Source organism: Saimiri boliviensis, chromosome 5 (assembly GCF_048565385.1).
Source record: "Saimiri boliviensis isolate mSaiBol1 chromosome 5, mSaiBol1.pri, whole genome shotgun sequence".
Lineage (NCBI taxonomy): Eukaryota > Metazoa > Chordata > Mammalia > Primates > Cebidae > Saimiri > Saimiri boliviensis.
The window spans coordinates 56,317,842-56,327,839 of NC_133453.1; the positions used below are offsets into that span (position 1 = coordinate 56,317,842).

The 9,998-nt window shown below is 34.6% G+C and overlaps 1 pseudogene; it reads right to left on the reverse strand.

The window, feature by feature from the left end:
* Positions 1-7,774: 7,774 nt before the first annotated feature.
* LOC101041281 (ubiquitin-conjugating enzyme E2 variant 1-like) lies at positions 7,775-8,195 on the reverse strand (annotated as a pseudogene).
* Positions 8,196-9,998: the final 1,803 nt, after the last annotated feature.

Genomic DNA, 9,998 nt, shown 5'->3' on the forward strand with positions numbered 1-9,998 from the left:
AAAACCTGACTTTCAATAATAGGTAGATAACCCAGAAGAGAATAAGAAAATAGCAGACATGAATAATTCTATAGCCAAACTAACCTAACAGACATATACAGAACATTCCACTCAACAGCAGCAGAATATGCATTATTTTCAAGTGCACATAGAACAGTCTCTACGATAGATCATATACTAGGCCAAAATACAACTCTAAACAAATTTATGAATATTGAAATAATACATATCATTTCCAACCACAATGATAGGAAATTAGAAATTAATAACAGGAAGACAACTGAAATATTCACAAATATCTAGAAATCAAAGACCACCTGCTGAAAAACCAGTGCATAAAACAAGAAATCAAAAGAAAAATTAAAACATATTTTGAGACAAATGGAAATGAAAACACAAAATTCAAAAACTAATAGGATACACCAAGCATTCTAACAGGGGTATTTACAGTAACAAATGTCAACACAAAAGAATGGCATCTCATATAAGCCACCTAACTTTACACAACAAGAAATAATAAAATTAAAACTAAGCTTGAATTTAGCAGAAAGAACATAATAAAGAACAGAGCTGATATAAATAAAATACAGTGAAGAAGAAAAACAGGAAGGATTAATGTTTCTGTCGTACTATCTTCATTTGTGCTTTATTTTTTTTCCAGTGGTCATAGACCTGCTTTGTTTCTCTTTATTTTTTGTATATCTACAACAGGTTTTTTTCTTCGTTGTTACCATGAGTTTTACATCAAATGTCTTATAATTATTATAGTCTATTTTAATCTGATAACAACTTATCTGACTGCATATAAAAATTCTCCTCTCTAACTTCTCCTCCTCTGACAATTTATGTTATTGCTGTCAAAACATACATCTCTTAAGTATTATGTGTGCATTGACAAATTATTATGGCTTCTGTTATTTAAAATATTTTTTATCTTATAACATTTATACTGAAGTTAAAAGTGATTTTGCAACAAGCACTCTTAGAGTATTACAGTAGTCTGGATTTGGCTATATATTTACCATTACCAATGAGTTTTAGACTTTTATACACTTTTATATTGTTAGTGTCCTTTAGTTTTAGTAGAGCAATTTATATCTCTTTGTGTATATACCCAGTAATGGGATTGCTGGGTCAAATGGTATTTCTGGTTCTAGATCCTTGAGGAATCACCATATCATCCCACAATGGTTGAACGAATTTACACACCCACCAACAGTGTAAAAGTGTTCCTATTTCTCCAATCTTTCCAGCATGTATTGTTTCCTGCCTTTTTAATACTCACCATTCTGACTGGTGTGAGATGGTATCTTCCTGTGATTTTTATTTGCATTTCTCTGATTATCAGTGATGCTGATTGTTTTTCATCTTATTATTGGCCACATATGGGGAAACATATAATCTACAAATACTGAATAATATAGTCACACAAAATCTCAACAGACTAATAACAAGCGAACAGACCGAATCAGTAATAAAAGTCTCCCAGCAAAGATCAACTAAATAGATAGACTGGGAGCCAGATTAATAAAAAAGAAAAGAGATCAAATAGATGCAATAAAAAATGATAAAGGGGATATCAGAAATACAAACTACCATCAGAGATTAATACAAACACCTCTATCTACATAAACCAGAAAATCTAGAAGAAACAGATAAATTCCTGGACACTTACACCCTCCCATGACTAAACCAGGAGGAAGTTGAATCCCAGAATAGACCAGTAACAAGGTCTGAAGTTGAGGTGGCAATTAATAGCCTACCAACCAAAAAAAAGCCCAGATCCAGATGGGTTCGCAGCCAAATTCTACCAGAGGTACAAAAGGAAGCTGGCACCAATCCTTCTGAAACTTTTCCAAACAATAGAAAAAGAGGGTATGTTCCCTAACTCATTTTATGAGACCAACATCATCCTCATAACAAAATCCAACAGAGGCACAACTAAAAATAAGACCACTTCAGGCCAATATCCATGATGAACATTGATACAAAAATCTTCAATAAAATACTGGCAAATCGAATGCAACAACACATCAAAGAGATTATCCAACACAATCAAGTAGGCTTCATCCCGGTGATGCAAGGCAGGTTCAACATATGCAAATCTATAAACGTAATCCATCACATAAACAGAACCAAAGTCAAAAACCACATGATTATCTCAATAGATGCAGAGAAGTTCTTCAACAAAATTAAACAGCTCTTTATGCTAAAAACTGTTAATAAGCTAAGTATCAATGGAACGTATCTTAAAATAACAAAAGCTATTTTCAAGAAACCCACAGCCAATATCATACTGAATGAGCAAAAACTGGAAACATTACCTTTGAAAACTGGCACTAGACAAGGGTGCCCACTCACCATTCCTATTCAACATAGTATTGGAAGGTTTAGCCAGAATAATTAGGTAAGAAAAAGAAATAAAGGGTATTCAATTAGGAAAAGAAGAAATCACATTGTCACTATTTACAGACAACATAATTGTAGATTTAGAAGACCTCATCATCTCAGCCCAAAATCCCCTGAAACTGAAAAACAACTTCAGCAAAGTCTCAGGATACAAAATCAATGTGCAAAAATCACAAGCATTCCTATACACCAACAACAAACAGAAAGCCAAATCATGAGCAAACCCCCATTCACAATTTCCACAAAAAGAATAAAATACTTATGAATACAACTAATGGAGGGTGTCAAGGATCACTTCAAGGAGAACAACAACAACAAAGAAAACACTGCTAAAGGAAATAAGAGAGGACACTAACAGATGGAAAAACATTCCATGTTCATGGTTAGAAAGAAACAGTATCATGAATATGGCCATGCTTCCTAAAGTGATTTATAGGTTCAATGCTATCCTCATCAAGCTACCATTGACCTTCACAGAACAGGAAAAAAGAGCCTTCATAGCCCAGACAATCCTAAGCAAAAAGAACAAAGCTAGAGGCATCATGCTACCTGAGTTCAAAATATTCTACAAGACTACAGTAATTAAAACAGCATGGTCTGTCCACCACACATCTACAACCATCTGATATTTGACAAACTTGACAAAAACTAGTAATGGGGAAAAGATTCCCTGTTTAATAAATGGTACTGGGAAAACTGGGTAGCCATGTGCAGAGAGCAGAAACTGGACACCTTCCTTACACTTTAACTCCAGATAGATTAAATATTTAAGCATAAGACCTAACACCATAAAAACCCTAGAAGAAAATCTAGGCAATACCATTCAGAACATAGGCATAGGCAAGGACTTCATGATTAAAACACCAAAAAAACAATGGCAACAAAATCCAAAATAGACAAATGGGATCTAATGAAACTTAAGAGCTTCTGCACAGCAAAAGAATTAAGTATTAGAGTGAACCAGTAACCAGCAGAAAGGGAAAAAAATTTTGCAATCTTCCCATCTGACCAAGAGCTAATATCCAGAATCTACAAAAAACTAAAACTGATGTACAAGAAAAAAAGAAACAACCCCATCAAAAAGTGGGCAAAGAATATGAACAGACATTTTTCAAAAGAAGACATTTATACAGCCAATAAACATATAAAAAAATGCTCATCATTACTAGTCATTAGAGAAATGCAAATCAAAACCACATTGAAATACCATCTTACACCAGTTAGAATTGTCATCATTAAAAAATCTGGAGACAACAGATGCTGGAGAGGATGATGAGAAAGAGAAACACTTTTACACCATTGGTGGGAGTGTAAATTAGTTTAACAATTGTAGAAGACAGTGTGGCAATTCCTCAAGGATCTAGAAATAGAAATACCATTTGATCCAGCAATCACATTACTGTGTATATATCAGATTATAAATTGTTCTAATATAAAGACACATGTTCACATATGCTCATTATGGCACTGTTTACAATAACAAAGACCTGGAACCAACAAAAAAGCCCACCAACAATAGTCTAGATAAAGAAAATATGGCAGATATACACCATGGAATAGTATGCAGCCATAAAAAAGCATGAGTTGAAGTCCTTTGCAGCAACATGGTTGAATCTGCAAACTATCACTTTCAGTAAACTGACACAAGAACAGAAAAACAAGCATCACATGTTCTCACTCATAGATGGGTGTTGAACAATGAGAACACAAAGACAGAAGGAGGGGAACATCACACACTGGGGTCTGTTGGGGGCTTGGGGACTAGGGGAGGTATAGCAGGCTAATGTATGTAACCATGGCATGTGTATACCTAGGTAACAATCCTGCACGATGTGCACATGTACCCCAGAACTTAAAATATAATAAAAAATATATATTAAAAAATTTTCCCAGCAAAGAAAAGCCCAAGACCTGATGGTTTTGTTCATTAAATACTACCTAACATTCAAAGAAAAAATAACGCCAATTCTTCTCAAACTCTTCCAAGTAAATAGAAAAGGAGGAAACACTTACAAAATTATTCTGTGTGTCCAGTATTACCTTGATAACTAAGCCAGAAAAGGGCATTATAAGAAAGAAAGAATTATAGACCAATATCCCTCAGGAAAATAGATGCAGTTATCCTGAACAAAATACAAATGCAACCCACATTCAACAAAAGGATTCCACAACATAAGCCAGGGGGATTTATACAGGGAAATGAAAGAATGGTTCAACATTTGCAAAAAAAAAAAATATATATATATATATATATGTGATAGACAACATTAACAATATGAAGGACAAATTTTTGATATAATTGTCTCAACAGAGGTAGAAAAAGTATATGACACATAACATCATTTCATAATAAAATCTCTCAACAAATTAGGTATGTGCGTCAATATAATAAAGATAATATACGAAAAGCTTATAGCTAACATACTTAATAGTGAAAAACAGAAAATCTTTTCCCTAAGATTAGAATGCCCATCTTTATGACTTCTATTTAATATAGTACCAAAATTATAGAATAATTAGGTTACAAAACAAAATAAATATTAGCTCAATTCAGAATGAAAAAAGTAAAATTGTCTGTTTTCAGCTGACAATCTTACATATAGAAAGTCTTAAAAAATATACCAAAAAAGATAAAGTGACAAAAATAAATGCTATAAAGTTGTAGAAAACAAAATAAACATAACTAAATCACTTACTTTTTAATATACTAACAATAAACTATCCCACAAACACAAAATAAAGAAAACTAATTCCACTTATCTGACTACAAAAATAATCAAATAGGAATAAATTTAATGAGGAAGGTAAAAGTTCTATTTGACAAAAATTATAAGACACTGATAAAAGCAATTGAAGTTACAAATAAATGAAAAGATATCCCGTGTTCATGAATTGGAATAAATAAAATTGCTAAAAAGGTCTATAGTACTCAAAGTGATATAAAGATTAAATATAATCACTATCAAAATTCCAATGACATTTTTCATGGAAATATAATAAAAAATTATAAAATATATACTGAATCATGCAAGACTTTGAAAATTCAAAACAACATAGAGAAAGAAAAAAGTTAAGCAAAAAATGTATGACTAAGATTCCAAAATCAAATTCAACAAAAACAAAAAAAAAATAATGGGACTTCATTAAACTAAAAAGGTTCTTCCCAGCAAAAGAAATAATCATCAGAGTAAACCAAAACCCCACAGAGCAGGAGAAAATATAGACAACTTATACATCCAACAAAGGACTATTACCCAGGATCTACAAGGAACTCAAATAAACAAGAATAAAACAGATAATCCCATCAAAAGTGGGGAAATGACATAAATTATTTACACACACACACACACACACACACACACACAAATGACCACAACCATATGAAAAATTGCTTCATGTAACTTATCAAGAAAATGCAAATTAAAACCACAGTGAGATACCACCTTACCCTAGCCAGAACTATTCACAATAGCAGACATGGAATCAACCTAGATGCCTATCAACAGTGGACTGGAGAAAGAAAATGTGGTTTATACATATCATGAAATACCACACAGCCATAAAAAAGAATGAAATCACATCTTTTGCGGCAACATAGATGCTGCTAAAGGCCGTAATTCTGAGTGAATTAATGCAGAAACAGAAAATTTCGGGTATGAACAAACATAAAAATGGGAACAACAGACACTAGGGACTACAAAAGAAGGGAGAGGATTAAGGGCTGAAAAACTGCCTATTAGGTACTATGTTCACTATCTGAGTAATAACATCAATAAAAGGCCAAACCTCAGCATCATGAAATATGCCCTTGTAAAAATCCTGCACACATACATCCTGAATCTAAAACTAAATGGAAATTTATAAAAAGGAATTTGTCAAACTTTCTTAACATTTTCAAAGAATATAATTTGGTTTAGCTTTTTAAATTATATTTTCTTTACTATTTCTTTCCTCCTTCTGCTCTGCCCCGCCCCAACAAATAGATTTTATTTCAGTATGCATCCATATTTCAGCATTCAGTGGTCCTGAACAGTAAATGGAAAGATGCAGCAATTTACTAGGAGGTCAAGCCTGCCAGTTTAAGGGATCTGCTGCACACACCACGTTCTCTCTTAATCCCTGCTGAGGATCTTGAGAAGCAGCAGCAGCAGTAGCAGCACCAAAGTTGTACCGGATTCAAGGTTCTTTTTGTTCCGGTTGTCAGATTCCAAACTAGACACCAATAGATTGCAAGGATGGCCAAGTGAAAGCCCTGTTTAAAACTTCTTCAACTTTTAAAAGCAAAAGCAACTACAGGAAAGTGAAACAATTCAGAGGGATCATATGTGATTACAAGTGTCTTTATGTGGTCTTTCTCCGAGTTCAACCACCAAGGACTCCAAGAGCTGGCAGGTCTGGGTAACTCTGGTGACTATTCTTTTACCTTATCAAAACCTGAGCTAAAAACAACGCATCAACTGATGACAGCAGAGGGTGGCAGGGCTGATGACCCAATATTCATTTCTCAGGCTGGTGGAAAGTGAAAAAGTACAGTTCTGAAACTAAACAAGGGAGGTCAGAGACTCTTTCCAACCCTAACTGATGGCTTCTGGATAAAGCAAGGAGGTGTCATGGAAAGTGTTGGGTGGTAATAGTGCAAAAGGAACTTGAGGAGGAGAGAAGAAAAAGCAGCACCCCTTGATAACGGCTGGGGAAAGAAGATACAGGGAAAGCCCTGAATTCCTCACCAAAGGCCAATCACAGAGGGAGCGGGGGGTCACTGTCTATGCTTCCACCAAGGGCAGGAGTGGAGGGGCGTGGGGACAGGATGATGGCTTGGAAGGGGCATCATTTAAGACTTAAAGAAACCAGGCATGCAGGCGAAGCACCACACACACCCAGCAGTAGTCCCACATGCTGCAACCTGAGACCTTCACATCTACTCTAACAAGCCCCCAGGCTAGAGGGCTGTTACTTTTGGGAGGGTGGGAGGTAGGAGGGTAATGGGAGAAGGCAGAGACCCCAGGCTGTGTAATCAGCAGCAAGTTGATTATGTGATGTGTCATCTCACAGTTGAGTTAGATGTGCCCCAACATTTATGATGAGAATCAATTTAAATGGACTGTCTTGATCCCAGAATTTCAACTACATGGACAGTGGTTACACTTGACAGGATGATTTGTTATAGCACAGCTTATTTCAAATGGACAAAGAATTAGTATCATTTACAGTATCTTAAGATAAATTTCCTTTGAATGGGAGCTTCATTCCCAGTACTTTGAGGTCTACAAGACGTATCTAGAAAATATACTACTGTGGAAAATGAAGACTGTTTAAATCAATGGAGGGGGAAGGGGAGGGAAGGGCCTGTGGTTTTTCTTTCAAATTAACTGCTGTAACATTGTCCTTCAGGCAGCTGAGAGAGTTTCATATTTTCTTTAGACATCACTAGGCGCCGAGGCTCTTGCAGGACAACTTTGATGCTATATGAATTCTGCCATTTTGCTAGCACTGATATGGCTCTTGGGTCCACACTCCATTAGAACTATTAGCTGTATTCATATTAATTTTTGTTATAAATCTTACAAAGGGAGGTGTTTCTGGGTATTTAATCCACATTTTAAGGCTGTATATTTGGTTTTCATAAATTGTTCTTGGAGGCCCAATTATCATCCCTGTCCATCTTCATCATCCTCTATACCCCAGCTAACTGTGCCCTCTCCTGCTCCTTTCTGGCCTTCTTGGAGTTCTTCCAACAGACAGAAACTGCTAGGGACTTTTACTCCCAAGCCCATGGTGGATGCCATCTTGCGTCACTACTATTTTTTTTTTTTTAACCTATACTTGCCTTAGTTTTCCTTTTTCTAGCCTCTTAAATTGAATGCATTTCTTATTTAGTTTTAGTTAATTCTGCCCTTAATAAATTTAAGGCTGTACATTTTTGTTTAATTAATGCTCAGGCTTAGTACTAATAAACTGAGTTTTTCTGTAGAAATTTTATGTAGGATTTGTTCATTGCTCAATACTTTCATGTCCATATTGATTTTCTCACTGCCTTAGTCCATTTGTGATGTCTTAGTACGTTTGAGATATACCAAAATATCAGACTAGACAGCTTATAAATAACAAAAATATGTGTGCTTGTTCTGAGCGCTGGGAAATTCAAATACAAGGTGCTGGCAGATTCAGTGCCTAGTGAGAAGCAACTTTCTGGTTAATAGATACCTCCTTCTCATTCTGTCCTCACATGGTGGAAGGGACAAGAAATCTCTTTAAGCCTGTTTTATAAGAGTACTAATCCCATTGAGAACAGCTCCACCTTAATGATCTAGTCACCTTCCAAAAGGCCTATCTCATAATTTTATCATCTCAGGGGTTAGAATTTAAACATACGAATTTTGGGAGAGACACACATTCTGAACATGGCACATAATATTCCATGAGTCATTTAGGAGTATATTCACAAATTTCTACTCAAGTGAATTTAGCATTTTTGTTGTTGATTTTTAATTATATTAATCATGATCTAAAAATATATATGATAAAAATTTCTTGAAATTAGCTGAGACTTTCTTTGAAAAATAGAACACAGAAGTAATTATAAATGATTAATTATTTAATTTTTTATTTTATACCTTTTAACAGCAACTTGCCCTTTGAGAGAATTCTCTGTATTTCATTCTTTCTTGCATTGGCATGGAGCTTTGAATATAGTAATAATTACAGCCAGTGTTAACAATGAAATCCAAAATGCATTTCAACCTCAATAATTCAAAGAAATATGCACAAGATAAAATATTTGTGGGGTGGATTGCAGAATGTATAGAATAAATTATAAAGGATATTTTCAGAGGGAAAGCAAAGACACTAGCATTAAGACTTTCAAATTAAAAACAACTGATAAAGGCTGTTTGAACTACAAATAGGGTAAAATGGCATTTTAGGAAGATTAAAAAAAAGGAAAAAGAAACTTGCCTGAGATTGAGGAGGTTCAATATATATAGATTCTTAAATTTCAAATTTGACAAGAAATTCTTTGAAATTTAAACTGGATTTAGTGGCTTAAATAACACTTTGGTCACAACCCCTAGTATCTGATTGGAATTTATTGATGAATAAAAAGTTTCAAATTTTAAAATCTGCCTACTCCTTGGGAGCTTAAAAAAAAAAAAAAAAAAACTTATTAACTACGTAGATGTCAGGATTCTGGGACTGACCTCAAAAAATAAACTCTACTCTCTTAAGACACAGAGAAGCTAGTTTGTGGAGCAGAAATAGTGACACTAGCAGCTCTGGTCAGGAAAACAGCCACAATGGCAGAGGACTGGCTGCCCAGGAAGTCAAAGTTATAGAGGAAGTCAACATTCAAAACCCAGGAACAATGTGATGGCAGTAATACAGGACCAAAGAGACCAGAGCACTGTTCAGGATCTCTTTTTTCATTTTTTTCCTTTCTTAAAGGTATTTGCTGTAACAGTTGATTGCAAAAACCACAGCTGCTATAAGACTGAAATCTACTTAACCAAATTTCTGACACTTTAGACAATGTGACGCTAAGAAGAAATATTCGTCGTATTATTTTTATTGGAATAATACATTAATTTACACTA